Genomic DNA, 19,401 nt, shown 5'->3' with positions numbered 1-19,401 from the left:
TAAAGCTCAAGGGCCAGATGTACACCAGTTTTCTGCGGTCACAAATGGGAAATCGGCCCGTTTGCAAGCGCAAAACAGGTCTATGCAATATACATATCCTATTTTGCGAGTCAGTAGCCTATTACGACTCTCAAAAATAGGGTTTGCGACTTGCTATTAGGAAGGAGCGTGACAAGGGCATCCCTACCTAATAGAGAGTAGCACTTATATGTGTGATTGTTTTGCAACCGCTATTGAGGTTGCAAAACCCGTGCAGTTTACCACCTATTTCAAAAAGGTGATAAGCCACTCGCAAATGGGAAGGGGACCCCAGGGGACCCCTTCCCCTTTGTGACTGGCAGCAAAAATATATTTTAAGAGCAGGCAGTGGTCCAACGGACCAATGCCTGCTCTTAAAAAAAAGAAATAGAATCATTTATTTTTCTTTTTTAAATGCATCCCATACTCCTTTAAACCTGTTTTATTGACAAAACAGTCACAGACATGGTGGTCTGCTGACCCCAGCAGGCCACCATCCCTGTGAGCGCCGACCATTCCCCAATGGGGGTCCCAAATTGCGACCTGCCTCATGAATATTAATGACGTAGATCATTTGCTACCCCTTTGGGACTCTCAAACAGTGTCTGAGACATTCCAGTTTGTGAGTCACAAAGTGTGAGTCGCAAAGCAACACAATTTGCGACTCACAAAATGGAAGGATCGTACATCCGGCCCCACATGCTTCAGACAACACTCAACATGGACTGCCAAAAAGACTCTTTATGAGGTGTCAGGTGTGAGGGTGGGTGGTGACTTGTCTATGTATGTGAAAGAATGTGGGGGCACAAAATAAACACTGTACAATAGAAGGCAATCTAGGCTAGACTTGGAAGGATACCATTGACTTGCATGCTGGTGCACTGAAATGGCATATTGGAGCAATGATATCAAGTTGTACTGGAGTTCACAGTGTTGTCACTGGTACAAATTCTGGATTAAACATACACATTTAAATGTTGTTCCATTGCTGCATTTTCCTACTTTTACATGTCGTCTAACTATTAGCTCAACATCACACACTTGGCTGCTCTCCCATTCCTACTAAGTTTAGGGAGAGATCTCTTCTTACTTTTTGTGTTTAATCACTCTATGACTTTGTTAATTAGCAACTATCATCCTTTTTGAAGCTGAACTCTCTGTTAGACTTCAAACAAGCTTCCGCCCTGCCCATAGCAAGTAGTCAGCTCTCCCTGCAGCTCCAGAAAGTAATCATCTCTTCTTTGACTCAGGAAGAACAACACTGCTTGCCATATTAGACCTGTCTGAAGCCTTTGGCGTGGACCACTGATGCATCTAGCCAATACTTGGGTGGGGCGAACTGTCTTAGGATGGCTGGCCTCCCTTTTGACTTTCAAAATACAGGCTGTGTCCCTTCCTGTGTACTGCTATCAATTTTGAAATGTTCCCTAAGGAGGCCACTGTGGTTCCCTCATATCTCTTGTCCATTCTCTCAACATCTAGGTTAAATGCTGTGATGATGATATGCAGCTTGTTGTAAACTGGAAAAGCCATCTTCTCCCCCCTCTAAACTATCATCTGGCCTGTCACAGCCATATGAAGCTGAATCCCAACAAAATGAAAAGTCTCATCTTGGGTTACTGTGCCTACCCTGAGCTGAACCTTATTGTCCTATTCCCATGGCGACCCCCTTCTTTCTCTAACCAGGAAAGAAATGTCAACATAACTTTTGATGTCAACCTATGCTTTCAGCCTCAAATAGCATAAATTACAACCTCCTGCTTTCTGATGCTTACAATACTTAGGAAAATATTCCCCATGCTCATTGTAGACTCCAAAAAGTAAAGTGTTACTCAAGTCATTACCTCATAAGATTTCGGCTGTGGCAATGCTTATTTATCTCGGTCTCTTCAAATTTACTCTTCATAAATTGTAGATTAGTCAAAACATTGAAGCTTAATTAGTACTTGTCTCTGAGAGTCCACATTGCCATTCACTTATCTCGTCTAAATGGGCTTCTAAGGGCCAGATGTATCAATATTGGATTTTGCGATTCCATAATGGTGAATTTTACCGAATCGCTATTATGGAATCGCAAAATGCAATGTATGTAGGTTTCGCAATACTGATTGCGATTCCTACATATTCTTTATTTGTGACTCGCAAATTGCGAGTCGCAAATAAGGAATGGGTTCCCATTCATTCCTATGGGCCTAGAGGCCCTCAGGAATGAATGGGAACTGCATGCACATGTCGTGGCCGGGAATCCTCAGGATCGTACGTTGCTTGAATGGTCCACCTCTCGACACCACCACGGTGTGAATGTAATTACACAGACTCAATGGAGTGGTCAAGCAGGGGAAGGGAAGGAAGGGGACAGCAGGCAGGGAGACCTGTAAGGGAACAAGACAGGTATAAGCCAAAGGACAACCTTACAGTTTTTCCTTTCCTACCCTCACCCCTCTTGGATGGTGTATAGAATACTAAGAGCTGTACGTGTAAAGAAAGAAAACCTTCTCTTCTACTCTGCGAATAATATATGGCGGGTAGTGGCTCTCAGCTAGATCTGGAGGTGAAATATCATAATCAGAAAGTTCATCAACACCACATAACATCAATGTCTGAGGGTTTACAGAGGATTAGTCCAACCTACCAAAATAGGCAATCCGGTTTGCTGAGACAGGGGTGCGGAAGAGCCGTCCTCCTGCTCACTCTCAGTACCCCTGCTACTGGACACATAAAGAAACATACATGACTCAATTGACCACTGTTGTATGAATACCAGTTAAATCAGGAAGCAATTTCAGTCCTGTGCCTCAATACGTCTTGGATAGAGGCCGAGTTCACATGGGTACATTTACAATGAACAAGGAGATCTCATAACAGTCTCTCTCTACTATGTTCTCCTATGAATGTCCCCTTCTGAGGAAGAGTTAAACATACCACTCATGATGTTCACCTGACAACAAAAACATGAGGGAAAGTGCCCAATGCTCCGGGCAGTGATATCGAAGGTAACTGAGCGTTCCTTCTACTAAATAACCAAGTCACTATAGAAGAAAGGGACGTTTTCCCCACATGAACCGATATCGGTTCGCCAACAAGGGAAAACACGTCTGGACTCGCTTGCCCAGCAATATCCTGTATTTGCCCGCTAGGTTTGTGCATTTCAGAGAAAGCCCTCTTGAGAATCCAGAACGGGTCTTTTCTCTTCGTTAAATGACGGAAAGAGGCTCCACTGTAGAGTTGCTCTGCAAGGAACTGGCAAAGTGGTTTCGCCAACGGAGCAAAAGGAAAAAGCAGTGCTATTGCCCCCACAACCGCCACCACATGGAAATGAGCTCACGGACTGCGACCCAGAAGTAACAGAAGTTTTGGTGCTTGAAGCACCCTTATCAGCCTCCTCGTCTTCTCAGCGATGGCTCCTCTCAGTAAAAGTAAGCGGCGTCTCTCCGATGCCCAGGGAGTTCTTTCAAGGAAACGCCACAGGCGCGTGCTGATGTCACAGACGTCAGAACCACCGAGGCTCATGGGACCTGTAGGTTTTGCTGCGGATCTCGCATTTTAGCGCGCCGATGCAGTGTTCTTTTGGTGCCTTTCTGGTGGAACCAACAGCACAATTTGCGAGTACCCAATAGGTACTGGCAAATTGCACATTCAATTTCAAAGGTGCAAGGGTGCCAAATGGACACCATGTTGCACCCCTGAAATATGCATGTGGGCACATGTTGCGTACATAGAGGCCCTAAGGGCATGTATGTATGCCACATGGCACCTAGAAAAATGAAAAAAGTGAATTTTTCTTGGAATTCCCAAATTACCACCAACTTGGAGTTGGTGGTAATTTGCGATTCCTTAAAGCCAGGTTGCAATATTTTTTTACTTCCAGCATAGCATTTAAGGAATCACAAATTGCGATTCCTTAAATGCATCTGCAAAATAGGTAATCGCAAAATTTGCGATTCCCTATTTTGCGAATGCCTTTTGGGATGATACATCCTAAAAGCCTTTTATTTATTTATTTATTTATTTATTTATAGAGCGCAGCATTCATCCCAAGGGATATCAAGGTGCTAGTAGCGAAAAAGAGGGCTAAGCTGCTGGTGAGGGGAAATCAAGTGGATATTAATTTTTGGGGAAGAGATGGGTTTTCCTTTTTTTTGCGGACACCAGGTAATTAGATGTGAGCTGTAAGTCTAGGGGGAGTTCATTCCATTTCTTAGCTGCCAGATATGAGAAGGAGCGCCCTCCAGTCCTCACTTTCTTGATGTGCTTTGTTCTGGCTAATGCTTGATGTGGTGACCGTAGGCTCATTGTGGGGACATAGAACTCAATTTTCCCCTGAAGTATTTTGGGGCCGCTTTGATACAGTACTTTATGTGCGTGACTGAGCAGTTTAAATACTGCTCTTTGACGCATAGGTAGCCAGTGCAGGTTTTTCATGCACATCGATGCGGAGCTTAGTCTGCTTTTATTGCACACTAGTTTGGCTGCAGCGTTTTGAAGCACCTGTAGCCGCGTGAAGAGGAGCTCGGTCATGCCCACGAAGAAGGCGTTTCCATAGTCGAGTTGACTTATAAGCAGGGCTTGCGTGACTGTTCTTCTGCAGTCCAATGGGATCCAGGGGAAGAGTCTAATTAACAGTTTCAGGGTGGCAAAGCCCTTACCACAAAGGGCCCGCACATGGTCCTTCATGGGTAGAGTTTTGTTGTTGGACTTGGCCCTAACAGTCGTCAATAAGGATGCCCAGGTTTCCTGCGCATTGCTTAGGGATTGGAGCAACACCAAGTGTTTGTGGCCACCATGTGGCGTCTCAAATTAACTTGGCCCCTCCAAAGAGCAGGATTTCTGATTTCCCTGCATTTAATTTCAAACAATGCTCCTGCATCCATTGTGCCATCTCTGAAAGGCAGTTATGTAACTTTATTTTGGTGGCTTCAGGTCTTTCCTGCGAATCGGCCCGTTTGTGAACGGGAAAACGCTTGATACATTTGGCCCTTAGTGCTTAACTTGTAAAATAATAAATACCAGTGCCTAAAGCTCTGCACAGAAGCCGCTGGTCGGCAATATTAAATATCAGTGTGCCAAAACCAAGGCTGCATGGTCTTAAATCCACTTCAGGCACCTTTTTCTCACTTGCAGGTTCCTACTTTCTCCCTTTGTTACGGTTTTCACATCCTCTCTTCCTCCTTCATTCTCCTGTGTTTGTTATTCGCTCTCTTGCTCTCAGGGAATGTCTGATTAGGAAAAGCATTGAGAGCTGGTGGACCACACCTGCAACCAATGGCTCAAATTAAGTAGGGGTGGAAGTAACTCGCATAATTCTGTGTAGCGTAATCATGGGGAATTTCCCCAAAATTCCATTAGATTATGCAGTATTATGCATTTAACCACATTTTCAAAAATGCCCCCTCATGTCCAAGATGAATTCAAGCATGCATTGTGCGCTGAGAAATAGGGCTAAATGCAACAGAACATGAACAGCGAATGCAAGCAGCCGTTCACACTTGGTAAATGTGCACTTCGGGTAGGATTCTCCACCAAATTACTCTTAATTCCCCGAGCGGGTGTAATCACGTTGTTATCAGTAATTCTGCATCAAAGAGTAACGCAGAATTACTAACATTACTCTCATTACTGATTACAAATTGAAATTCTGCCCAGGCCTAAAATTAAGCACTGAGGCTGCTTCTTTAGGAAAGGCTCATGCTCAAAAGCCTCTGCCGCTGAGCAATCCACAACTGGTTCCAACTTTTCTCCATTCCTGTTTCAGTGAAAACAATACTACACGATCTTTGAGTTCATCAACATCCATCTGTAAAGCATTCTTGTGTTGGTGGTGGTTCATCTCCTGTGCCACTGCTAAATTGTGGAATGCCTCACTGCTTCATCTTTGCTCTATTTCAGTCCAAACCAACTTGCATTCTGAAAACACAACTTTACTTCTTGCATTCCCTGAGATTTCTGAGGGATTCCTAACTCCATCTGGCCTCTTCCACTGTATTTGGAGTGGACTACATGACCTCCGAGCACTGGGATGATACCTTCCAAGGTTGTTAACTGCTTTATAAATAAAAAACTCTGAAGGAAAATAGGTCTATAATTTGGCCCTCAGCAAGAGCTAGTATTCTGTACTGTGTTATTACATTCTGTTGCATGTGTCCAGTTTGTACACAACAGAGCTGCAGTTGTTGATCCTATTCACCATGCAATTATCTTACTTAGAATTTATAGACTCAATAACTGTTTTATTTTACATATGTATTTACATATGTAATGTCTGGGTTATTAGTCATTTATCGTGGCATAAGGTATTTGTAATAGCATTTATAAGTTAAGAAATGTATTTAGGATTTCTCTTGATCCTAGGTTGATCGTAGGAATGGAAGCAATACTCTAAAACGCATATATATATGTGCCGCTCGCAGGCGAGGACATTGCTTCTTTTTAAAACTGCCGTTTTTTACCTTCATCGCCCACGGAGCTGCTGGCTGTGACGACTTGGAGGCGCTGAGGTGCTTCTGGGGCTCAGTGTGTTACCGGGACTGCGAGGACCAGCGTGCCCTGCCTGACTTTGTGCCTCACGCACCTGGTTCCTCTTCCCGGCCCCTCCCCTTACTTCTCCATCTCCTATATTAAGCCTCGCGGCCCCCGCTTCGCGGGAGCCGCTCGCAGGCGAGGACATTGCTTCTTTTTAAAACTGCTGTTTTTTACCTTCATCGCCCACGGAGCTGCTGGCTGTGACGACTTGGAGGCGCTGAGGTGCTTCTGGGGCTCAGTGTGTTGCCGGGACTGCGAGGACCAGCGTGCCCTGCCTGACTTTGTGCCTCACGCACCTGGTTCCTCTTCCCGGCCCCTCCCCTTACTTCTCCATCTCCTATATTAAGCCTCGCGGCCCCCGCTTCGCGGGAGCCGCTCGCAGGCGAGGACATTGCTTCTTTTTAAAACTGCCGTTTTTTACCTTCATCGCCCACGGAGCTGCTGGCTGTGACGACTTGGAGGCGCTGAGGTGCTTCTGGGGCTCAGTGTGTTGCCGGGACTGCGAGGACCAGCATGCCCTGCCTGACTTTGTGCCTCACGCACCTGGTTCCTCTTCTCGGCCCCTCCCCTCCACTACAATTAAGGTTGGAATCGATCACGCGTTAGCGGGACGCGAGCGGGGCTAAGGCTGGGGCTAAGCCTGGGCAAAGGGTGGGCCGTCTGAGGCCGTCCGAGGACGATCGTGGACGGGACGGGCCACCCCTCTAACACTTATCCTGCGGTGAGATTGTTTTTCGTGCCTTGTCTACAGTAACTACTTGTTGTGGACACTGCCCTAGTGCAAACTTGGACTCCAGTGATAATAATTTATTTTTGTAGCCCTTTTGCAGTCTACAAATATGTCTTCAGATACTGGTAAATCGCGTACTCTAACAGTTAACACTTCCAAAGGCCCAGTGTCTGGAACAATCGATCAATTCTTCAAACGTGTAACTACAGTTTTGGAGAAGGAAATAGCGGATACAGAAAAGCGTCTATCTCTGGATCTGCTAACTGGCAAACGTTCTTCATTGGGCACAATTGGTAAAGCTCTTTCCCCGGAGGTGGTGAATGAGGGTGCAGGATTTTCTAAACCCCACTCTACCCCTGGAAAGAGAAAAACGATTCAGGTTAACTCTCCAGGTATGCTCCCCCCTTCTGACAACATAACCAGCCTAACTCTATCAGGGCTATCAGACTCGCCGAATCTAGTTATTTCACCTTTACTGATCGCAGAACCTGTGGTGAACAGACAATCAGTAAGAAAGAGACGAGGTGTTTTTACCAAGCAATCCCTGGCTAAAAAGAAGAAGTCCAAACTTTTACCTCGTGATTTGAATCAACCGGGTCCCTTAGCAACAAATAACCCTTCTTTAAGTACTAACGCCCTCGGATTACCATCTAGCCAGGAAATCATGGCTGATCTACTTACCAAAATAGAGATTATGGTTAAATCCCTTTTACTCCCCCTTCTTGAAAGGTCCAGATTAATCAGCCTACATCTTGATGACTTGAGCAAACAAATGAAAGGGAATAACTTAGCCATATCTGAACTCTTAAATATACAGACTAAAAGCAATATTACTGAACAAGCACCCCCCCCTACCTCCGTGCAAGTGCAACTTTCACCCAGAGGTAATTCGACGAAACCGCGCACTGACTCGGGGGAAAATCTTGCCGTAAATCTATTTAATAAAACCGGAGATATGGGTAGAACCTATCCCATAACAACTGGGAAAAAATCAGACAGGGAGATAAAGGTGGCAAACTGCTCCAAATCTGTAGAAGCAACCGAAGAACCAAAAAACAAAGATAAAAATAATTCTTCGGCAACGCCTAATATGAGGAAAAAAGATATAAAAGAACATGAGAATGATGGATGGCTACCCCACTCTCAACATATTCCATCAAGTAGAAGAGTAGACCTACCCCCTGAATCAGCCCCATACACGATTATTATGACAGGGGTCCCCGAATTATCAGAGGGTGTTAGGGAGGACTTTTATGCATTAAAAAACAAAACTATCCATTGGTTGAACCATAATAGACCTCTTCCAGCACACATAAAGGGGGAAATTCTCATGGTTAGACGCACATGCTGGGTAGGCACAAGACCAAAAGAAAAGAAGGACGACGTGATAATTATAAATTTTAGGGACCACAGAGCAGTCAGATGTATTGGCGACTGGTATGAATCTAGAGGGGAGGACGCCATCTCTACACACTTTGTCAACTACTTTTATCCACGGGAATTGCTTTCCCGTCCCAAACCCCATGTCACAAAAGATCTTTTTATGGACTGGCAGGAAGTAGATCATCGTTCCTCCTATCAGGCTGCCCAAAACCACTTTTTTTACCCTCAGTTAAATGGTAGGTCTTCGAATAACAACTATCAGACCTTTAATGCAGCACATTGGAATAAGTACCCCCATGCATTTCAGAGGTTTAATATACCTACCTCTAATTCTTATGCAACACTGTATCGTTTGGAAGACGTAGATTGACATAAAGTGAGTCCTGTCCAATCACAAAAACTTACAGTGGTATATCATTCCCCTTCTAATAAAATTGATTCTACGAGTGTAAACGTGGAAATAGAAACAATAGAAAATGTCAGCTCCCCCGCAGTATTAAATTTAATAAAGTTGGGTGGTGTTGACACTACTTCCACGGGGAGTAATTCTAGTGAATCACCTGAACAGTTTGGGGATTTAGGACTAAGATCCTCAGAGTACTCCCCAGCAGTAGAGGTAGCTCGTATAAATAAAACTTCAGATTTAAGAGATGCTGCCATTACTGTACAATTTATGTCATGGAACATTGCTGGTTTACGTGCCAAAATAACGGATGGGACCTTAATGGACTTTGCTCAGGATTACCACGTAATCTGCCTACAAGAGACATGGTCCATCAATGAACAGCATCTGATGGGTTACAAGACATACTTCTCAGCGGCAGTTGCAGGTCTCCATGGTAGGGCGAAGGGTGGTCTAATGGTATTTATAAAAAATACCATACCCACGTTAAAAGTAACCCCCCTTAGTCTTTGTACTAACTACCAGATATTGAAACTCTCATTCATGAGGAAGGGGACAATTTTCTTAGTGAATACCTACGACAACCTTCCAGAAAGTGAGAGACCAAATCTACTTGGGACCCTCCGCAACAAACTCTCCACTCTGACAAAAAAACTACAAGGGTCAGACGTCCCAAGTATCGTTTGGAGTGGAGACTTCAACCATCACCCCTGCGGTGCGAAAGATAGTAATATCTGTGGGATGGGGGAAGAAACAGATAATTATTTAAATCATTTTAGTCACACAAAGATGGGTGATCTTTTAAACGAAACAATGTCAGAATTAGGTCTAGCGATTTTAAATAAAACTAATATCTCACTTGGGCAGTTACAGGCTACCTACCTGGGCAGGGGGTGGGAGTCGACGATCGACTATATCTTGATTTCAACTACATTGGAAAGTAATGCCCAGAATTTTAGACTGATAGTAAACACTCTAAGCGATCATGCAGCTCTGGTTTTTAACTTGACCATTGATGTGGGGAAATTCAAACCCTATTCGATGATGTCTGCTCTTGCCCAGAACAATATCCACCTTACAAAATTAAATGGCTATGCCATAGGTTGGAGCGAGATAGATCCAGTAGAAATCACAAATAAGGCGGTTCAAGCGGTATATCCCGCCATTGTGAAATGTTTAGACAGTGATATTAACCAAGAAGAACTATTGTATAATTTTAGTATAATTTTGGAGAAAGTAAAGGATCTTTTAACATGTAATAAAAAAGGGAAGAAGGGTGAGAAAAAGGGGTGGTTTAGCCATGAATGCACCTCTGCCCATAAACTTTTAAAAAAAGCTCTGAGAAAATTCGTAAAAGATCAAGAGGAGATTTGCAGGCTAAGAAAGTTATACCGACTAGCCTGCAAAAGAAGGAAACAAGAATTAAAAAAATCCTTATGGGATCAATTATATGAGAGCTCCCAGATTAAAAATAGTGAGCTGTTCTGGAAGGTAGTGAAGACTCCCTTCCTGACAGAAAGTAATGACCAGCCAACAGTTGAAGTAGCGATCGATGGTCCAACATGGGTAAACCACTTCTCTAAAGTCTTCGGTAAAATACAAGGAGTAGACTCGATAGAGAAGAATAAGGATCCCATACAAGAAACTCTTTTCCCAATTTTGCTAAACTTTGAATTAAACGAAGTCATAAACGCTCTCAAAGCGAGTAAATGTGGAAAAGCCCCCGGCCCAGACGGAGTACCAGTCGATTTTTTTAAATTTAAACTTGATCTGTGGGCACCAATCCTAAAGAAAGTGTTTGATGCCACAATGAGTCATGGTTTAATTGAAACCTGGACACAATCGATTATGGTCCCGGTGTTCAAGAAGGGAAACAGAGAAGAGGTGACCTGTTACAGGCCAATCTCATTACTGGACTCGCTTGGTAAAGTTTTGGGTAGAGTGGTTCTTCAGCGACTCCAGGAGTGGGTGGAAGATCATAATATGCTATCGGATATTCAGTTTGGTTTCCGGGAGGGCTTTGGAACAATAGGACAGGCATTAAACTTAGCCCTCCTAATGGGAAAATATGTAACAGCTAAAGATGGAAGATTATACATGGTATATGTCGATCTTTCTGCGGCATTTGATTGCGTTTCCCATTCAAAGCTTTGGCCAGTTCTCACCGATATGGGCATAGACCCAGCCCTTGTAAACCTCCTCCGCGCATTATATTCTAATGCCTCGTCCAGGGTCCGTTTTGGAACACAGGGTGAACTGTCCGAGTCCTTCAGGGTAGAACGTGGCGTGAGGCAGGGATGTGTCCTGGCCCCCTTTCTCTTCTCCATCTATACAAATGGCCTTGAGGTGGAGATGTTGAAGGGGCCCAGGACCTCCCCCGAGTAAAAAATCGCCTCATACCAGCGCTCCTCTATGCGGATGACGCAGTAATCTTGGCGCGTACTCCGCGAGAGCTGCAGAAATCCCTTGATAGGTACTCAAAGTTCATGGGTACCCTGGACCTCAAAATAAATATAAAAAAAAACTTTGTGATGGTGGCAGGAAAAGGTGGGAAAAGAGGAAAGTCAATTTTTCTGGACAAAGAGAGACTGGATCTAACTTCTCAATACCCGTACCTTGGAGTTATGATTGATGAAAAACTTAACTGGAAATCGGCCATCGAAACTCGAAAACATCAACTCCTGCGAGCAATTATGGCCCTTATAAAATTCTTCCAGAAATTAGGAAAGAGGCCGCCCGTAGAACTTCTTCGCATTTATGTAGCAAAGTGCCACTCCACCGCTCTCTACGGGGCAGGCTTGTGGGGTCATAAAAATATGAGCGTGTTGCAAGTTGCAGAAAATACTTTTATGAGATTTCTCCTGATGACTCCCAAATGTGCATCCACTTTTTCATGCCACGCTGAACTTGGTATGGCCCATATTGAAGACTTGGCTAAAATCCAACCTCTTCTATTGTGGCGTCGCATCTGGATGTCATCAAAAAACTTACTTACAAAGGAGATTGTGGCAGACTGCATGTCCTTGGAGCATGCTGGGAAAATCGAGTGGCTGTCGTATGTAAAAAATGTCCTTACCGATTTGGGTCTGAACAAATACTACTTTAATCCCGAATTAATGTCTGGGATTTCAAAGAAAGACCTAAAAATAAGAGCTCTTTCTCACCTGGAAGAGCTGCGGCTGAGCAAGGAGATAAGTAAAACATCTGTTCAACACTCCTTGACAGTCGCAACTACCTTGGAAATTGAACCATACTTGACCTATGTTGACTCACAATTTGAGCGTTTCCTGTTGACACGCTTTAGAATGAATATATTCCATAAGCTCGTAGCTTTCCCTAAATGCAATATCTGGAAAAAGGACTTAGCGGCATGCCCTTGTGATGATATCTCAATTCAAACAACAATGCACACTGTTTTATTTTGTAAGTTTTATTCTGATCACCGTAAATTGTGGTTAACTCCTCTGTTGAGAACTCTCGGTTTTAGAAGGTGTCGTCCTGCTATGTTGTACCTGCAATTTTTGGACACTATACTGATTACAAAAAGTGTCATTTTTAAAGTGTATCTATAATCATAGAAAAAACCTTGATTGAAGTAATTTTTGCTATCCCGTATAATTTTATGTATTGAGTACATTTACTGTGATATGTTCTTTTTATGTACTTTTATGGTTATAAATGTTTTCCTATATAACCGAATAAAGATTTATATATATATATATATCACTTAAAAAACCATAGGTTTCACACATGTTATAGTTAGCTGGACATTTCCTTCGTAAAAAACCAATGAAATTCCCCCGTTATAGTTAGTGCAGGCAACTATAACTCACGCGACCGCAATCCTCTGCTGATTACGTCAGATATTACATCACTGTATTTAGACACCTATTTACCCATGTCTTCTTCCATTAATCTTTAGCTATACATATATTACAAATATTTATTTTTCAGAAAGACACATGTTTAATCAGTGATGTAATATCTGACGTCATCAGCAGAGGATTGCGGTCGCGTGAGTTATAGTTGCCTGCACTAACTATAACGGGGGAATTTCATTGTTTTTTTACGAGGGAAATGTCCAGCTAACTATAACATGTGTGAAACCTATGTTTTTTTTAAGTGAATTTGCAAGGTTTTTTAAATGCTAATTCCTAACTATAACGTGTGTGAAACCTATGGTTTTTTAAGTGAATTTGTACGGTTTTTTAAATGCTAAGTTATGTATTTATAAATGTATTTATTTTTCAGGTTCATCACCGTGCGCGCACCGTGGCGCGCTGTGGGCGCTCGGTGCGGTTCGCGCACCGAGCACCCACGATGCGTTGTGCGTGCCGCGCTTTTTCGAAAAAATAATAAATGTATTTTCATCCTTGGGGGTCCTTCAGTGACCCCCTGACAAAGGCTAGGGGGTCAGGAACTGTCCACCCTGCCCCCTTTTCACATTCTCCACCTTTGTTTTTCACTGCCTCAGACTGCGAGAGACAAAATGGCGGCCGACACTTCCTGATTTCGACCGACTGGAAAGTTTACTGTCATATAACCACCAATCAGAATTACGCTTGTGCACGTCAGCGTGCACGTACGGTATGCTTACCGTGCGCGCACGGTGCGTGCCTATAGATATATATGTACTTTTAACTGAAATTTTCTCAGGAACTACTGAACAGATTGACTCCAGATATTCAAAAGGCACATCCCTGACCTGAGGACTTTCTCTTTGCCAAATTTCAAATAATTCTGTTCAGCCGTTCGGGCTGTACCTTGGACTAAAGGTCCCTATGGAAAAATGCATGGGGAAAACGAGTTTTGGGACCCCCCTTTTTTCTCGGCCCCCGCTTGACTAATCACCCCGAGACTTTCAGGGTAGGAGCGGAGCGGAGCGCCCCACCTATTTTGAAAAATTCACGAGGATTCGTCAACCGGCGCCAAAGTTATTCAAAATAGAATTTTCAGATTTCCTATGGAAACACGGTCCTAACTATAACTATCTACTGGCGACCGCCAGTAGATAATATATATATATATATTTTGCAGGGCGGCTGAAAAAGAACTCTTGAATAGTTTAAAAGAAAGGGGAAAGAAGAGGGTTGCTCACTCGTCTGTTTTGCAGTTAACATAGTAAAAACCCCTCCCTATAGGTCTATCCATAGACATATAGGGTAGTCTTTCTACCCTGTCTCTAGTGGAAATATCATGCTATGCTGCTTTTGTGAGTGTGTTTCCAATTTGTGGCAATTATTTTATACTTTCGACCAACTATGCACCACATATAGTATAATATCAAGTATCAACCCTTCCTCGTGCATTTTTGCGTTCATGTATAAATGAACAATTTTTCTTCATGTTTTAACTAATGGCAATATGTGATTCTTCAATTTTGTTCATCGCAAAGTTTACAAATCCTCAGTGAACATGCTTCTATACATTTGAAATACTGTTCACACATTTGGAAAAAAACTTTGCTAATCTTAGGTATTAGTGCATCTTGCACGTCATCAATTTTTGCGCGTCTAAGACAAGTACCAGTTTCCAAGAATATTCCTTTTCAAGAGGGCATCCGTTTTCTCAATGTAGTCTCTACCTTGGACAGTTTACAGCCCCTCCCAAGATTATTTTACCAATTGAAGAAAAAAAACTCTTCCAACGTTGCTTACAACTTTGTAGTACACTATAGAAAGGGAGTGGCAAAGAGCCAATAGTGTCTGATAAAGGCTTTCTGCTTATACATTCCAATGTTTCTCCCTATATAATTTGGTGTGTCTCCTGAATATTGAAGATGGAATATTGTGGTACAAGAATATTTAGGTCAAAATATCAAAATCAAAACATCGAAAGGTAGCTATACATAACTCTACATGTATGTACCTTGATGATATATATCTTCAAGGGAAACAACCTTCATAACACGTCATTAGACTGTGATACCTTTACAACCCAGTTGTTACATCGACCACGTTTTTACTACCTGATGCATTTGCATCGCAAGTCTATACAACGAATTCCACTAGGGGGTGCTGAGGTGTTGGAAATTAATTCCAACACCATCCTTACTTTTGCGCAAACTGGAGTAGGAGTAGTAAATTATATTATTCCTAAGTCCAGCGCGCCCCCCAGTGGAACTCATTGTAAAAACTTGCGATGTAAATGCATCGCGTACTAACAACACGGCCGTTGTAACTACCACGTTGTAATAGCACGCAATGTAAAACATCACGTTGTAAACAGCTATATTTATCTTCAAGCTTTGTAGATTTGGGGTTAGGAATAATACATCTATGCTTGCTCTATATGCACTTACCTTCCAATATTTTGGTTTTCTATATTTTGTCCACGATTTTCTTGCACCACAATATTCATATCCTCTATATTTGGTAGTACAATCTATATTATGGAGCAGTCCATTCTCTGCAGATGGAATGTGCTAATAGCCTTATAGCTCTACTGCCACAGGCTATACAAATGATAAATGTCCTCTCTTCAGTTACACATCAGGTTGCACTGAGAGGACATTTAGCATCTGTGTGGCCCTCGAAAAAGACTATAATGCTATAAGACACAGAAAAGCCAACTCCAAAGAGAGTCACAAATAGGACATGCCTCATTTGTTCATTATTATTGGTGTCAAAAAGTTATAAATCTACTGGCACACCCCAAAGAGATGTAATAAAGCTGTGTGTTTCAAATGAGAAATTGCTGAACAGTTTTCTGCTGAGAACTGAGATGAGTTATTGCAGCAAATTCAGCAGGCCATGGAGTTGGCACAGCCTCAGCTTAGACAAGCTTGGAGGATTGCAGAGACAGCTGCATGAGCCATGACATGAAGAGTGACTGCAAGGAGTCATTTGGGGCGGATCGTGCCTGCCTCAAACCTTAGATTCAGCAGAAGCGGTCATATTTCATTCATTTGACAAATTAGAGTCATTCAGACAAAATCAGTCAGTGGAATAGGCTCCTTACAAAAAAAAAATAGAGAATGATTCTTGAATTTAAAATTGATTCAAATGTAAACTGATTAAATCCATTCAACAAAGCATCCTAATTAGGCATTGCAATTTCTGTTGTGTCTTAAAACTCTAAAATCTGTACAAATGGTGAGTTCATAGGATTCGAGGTCAGAACATTTAGTCAAGAAATATCTGATGAGCACCTTGGCCGAGCCTCAGTTCAGTCTTGGGTATTTTCTAGGCTTTACCTGAAGAGGATTTGGGAGGCCTTAGTATCTTTATTCAGACATGATATAGGGACGGACAGATTCTAAGGCCCTGATACGAGTTTAGGTGTTATTTATCGCACGTGCATGATATAGTGACGGGCAGATACAAGTTTAGGTGTTATTTATCGCACGTGCATGATATACTGACGGGCAGATTCTAAGGCCCTGATACGAGTTTAGGTTTTATTTATCACACGTGCATGATATAGTGACGGGCAGATTCTAAGGCCCTGATACAAGTTTAGGTGTTATTTATCGCAGGTGCATGATATAGGGACGGGCAGATTCTAAGGCCCTGATATGAGTTTAGGTGTTATTTATCGCAGGTGCATGATATAGGGACGGGCAGATTCTAAGGCCCTGATACGAGTTTAGGTTTTATTTATCGCAGGTGCATGATATAGGGACGGGCAGATTCTAAGGCCCTGATACGAGTATAGGTGTTATTTATCGCAGGTGCATGATATAGTGACGGACAGATTCTAAGGCCCTGATACGAGTTTAGGTGTTATTTATCGCACTTGCTAAAAACACAATACCACACGTATGTTATTTATCGTGTGCGATAAATAACACCTATCACAAGTGTGTAGGGTATAACATGTGGATTTTGGTGTTCAACGCACCAAAATCTGCATGGTTCGGTAAATACTGTGCAATTTTCCCTGTTAAATTTCAGCAGGTTCAACCTGCCGAAATTTAATGACAGCTGAGGAATTTAACACATCCGATACTTATTGAATGCATTAAATAAAAGTCAAACTCATAATTCCAACCCATGCGTAAACAGAGGTTTACACATGGGTCGAAATTTACCGGCTCACTCGTAATCAGGGCCTATGTGGGAGAACCTTGGTATCTGGTCAAAGAGATAATGGACAGATTTATAGGTTGGCAATGCAGAGAGAGAGTGGTAAATCGTGAGCGGGTGTGGCCTGCTGTTTATTGTTAGCCAGGTGTACACTAGGGCAGTGCTCTGTTTGTGCCGGTGTTTTCTGGTGCTCACACCTGCACTTATTTCTAAACGCCGCCACATATTTTTGGGAATACACCACATGGTGGAGTTGTGTGTATATTTTCCAGCTCAATTTATCAGTGCAGTGTATATTAAAAAATGATCCATCTAGCTCATAGTTAATGCTGGTATTGTACTATTATTCCATCATAGACAGAGTGGGCTGAGCCCAAAACTTACTGTCAGGAACTTGGAGCTTTGGGGTGTAAGGCTAAACATCTTAAAAAACATCAGAGGTTTAAAATGGATACTGTCCAAACAAAGTTCATAAAAAGAAATATTTATTAGCAGCTACCACATCTAAAAGGAAGAAAATCAATTGCAAAAATGAAGACTTGGTTTAATGCAAGTCGATAGGAGCAATCATTACCTTGAGAGCCTATATAGGTCAAAGATATTCAATGGGAAAACGTGTCATGTCAGATAAAGAAGTCGGGTGTATATGAATCTTATTCCAGGTCTTTGTCCTTCTACATATCAACTACAAATACAGTGAAGCCAAACAGGTACTCCTGTTTATATCCTTATTGGAATGTAAGTCTGCATTTGACATGGTATCTAGAGGAAGCCACATAATAGGGGAAGGTCGCACTTGAAGCACAGCTGACCAAAATGTTTGCAGTGCAAAAGATGTCTATGATGGTTGCCTTTTAGCATCACTACTCTTCTCTTTTGTCAACAACATGTGCAATGAGATTTTGGAAGCATCACAATATGTCTCGGTGATTGGCGGGTTCACTGTGTTTTATACACAAATGAGAACCAACAACAGGGCAAACATCCTCATAATCAATGCTTCCAAATCCGAAAGCATTGTATCTAGGGTGGGGGCACCCAAGAAAGGGCAAAGATGCAACAGTTTTTCCTCATTGATGATGTCCTGGAAGAAGTCAAAATCTACCTGTAGCTAAGCATCCAGGTCTTAGAGACCACACCTAAGCACAATCAAATCTGAAGATGAACTGAGCCTAAAGTCAATCTTGCACTTTCCGGAAAAAAAATATCAACAAATTCTCTGGATACATTGACAAGATGGTGCAGACTAATGTGGCCAAACATATGGCTTAAGGAGCAAAAGTGTAGGGTCCTGACAGCAACATTCACTTCTTAGGCTCCTACGAAAGGCACTTTTGTAACAAACGTATGCCGCTCTCACGGACTTTGTGAAACTGCCCTTGAGTCAGAATTGTGAATCTCCCATGTACTGGATACAATATGTCTCAGTGATTGGCGGGTTCACTGTGTTTTTATACACAAATGAGAACCAACAACAGGGCAAACATCCTCATAAGCAATGCTTCCACATCCAAAACCATTGTATCTAGGGTGGGGGCACCCAAGAAAGGGCAAAGATGCAACAGTTTTTCCTCATTTATGATGTCCTGGAAGAAGTAAAAATCTACCTGTACCTAAGCATCCAGATCATAGAGACCACACTTAAGCACAATCAAATCTGAAGATGAACTGAGCCTGAAATCAATCTTCCACTGTCCGGAATAAAATAGCAACAAATTCTCTGGATACATTGACAAGATGGTGCAGACTAATGTGGCCAAACATATGGCTTAAGGAGCAAAAGTGTAGGGTCCTGACAGCAACATTCACTTCTTAGGCTCCTACGAAAGGCACTTTTGTAACAAACGTATGCCGCTCTCACGGACTTTGTGAAACTGACCTTGATTTGTGAATCTCCCATGTACTGGTTAGAGTTTGCAATGTCAATATAAAATATCCCTTCGTTGAAACATCTGTGAGTACAACCATGTTGTTGACTGGCAATCGACGGAATACATTTTTTGCAATCTGCTAAATTTAAGAAATTATTGCAGGGTAATTTTGCAGACTAAAGTCTCCCTGGCTAGACTTACAAGTACATGTGGTTTCCACAGCATAGCTGGAAACACACTAAGGAAAATGAAAGAGGACTCTTCAGAACTGAAGAAATGTAACTCTCTGGTCCTTATTTAGAGTTTGGTTGAGCGATCTGTTGGACCCATCATCACACCAGTCGGACATGAGCCACTGAGGATAATCAAATGTGTCTTGGTACCGTTTTGGCGGGGGAAGAGTAGTTGAAGGACTGATGCTCCTGTTGGCATATGTCATGTCTGCCTGTA

Source organism: Triturus cristatus, chromosome 12 (genome assembly GCF_964204655.1).
Source record: "Triturus cristatus chromosome 12, aTriCri1.1, whole genome shotgun sequence".
In the NCBI taxonomy this organism is placed as follows: Eukaryota; Metazoa; Chordata; class Amphibia; order Caudata; family Salamandridae; genus Triturus; species Triturus cristatus.
This window is presented reverse-complemented; position numbering follows the sequence as displayed.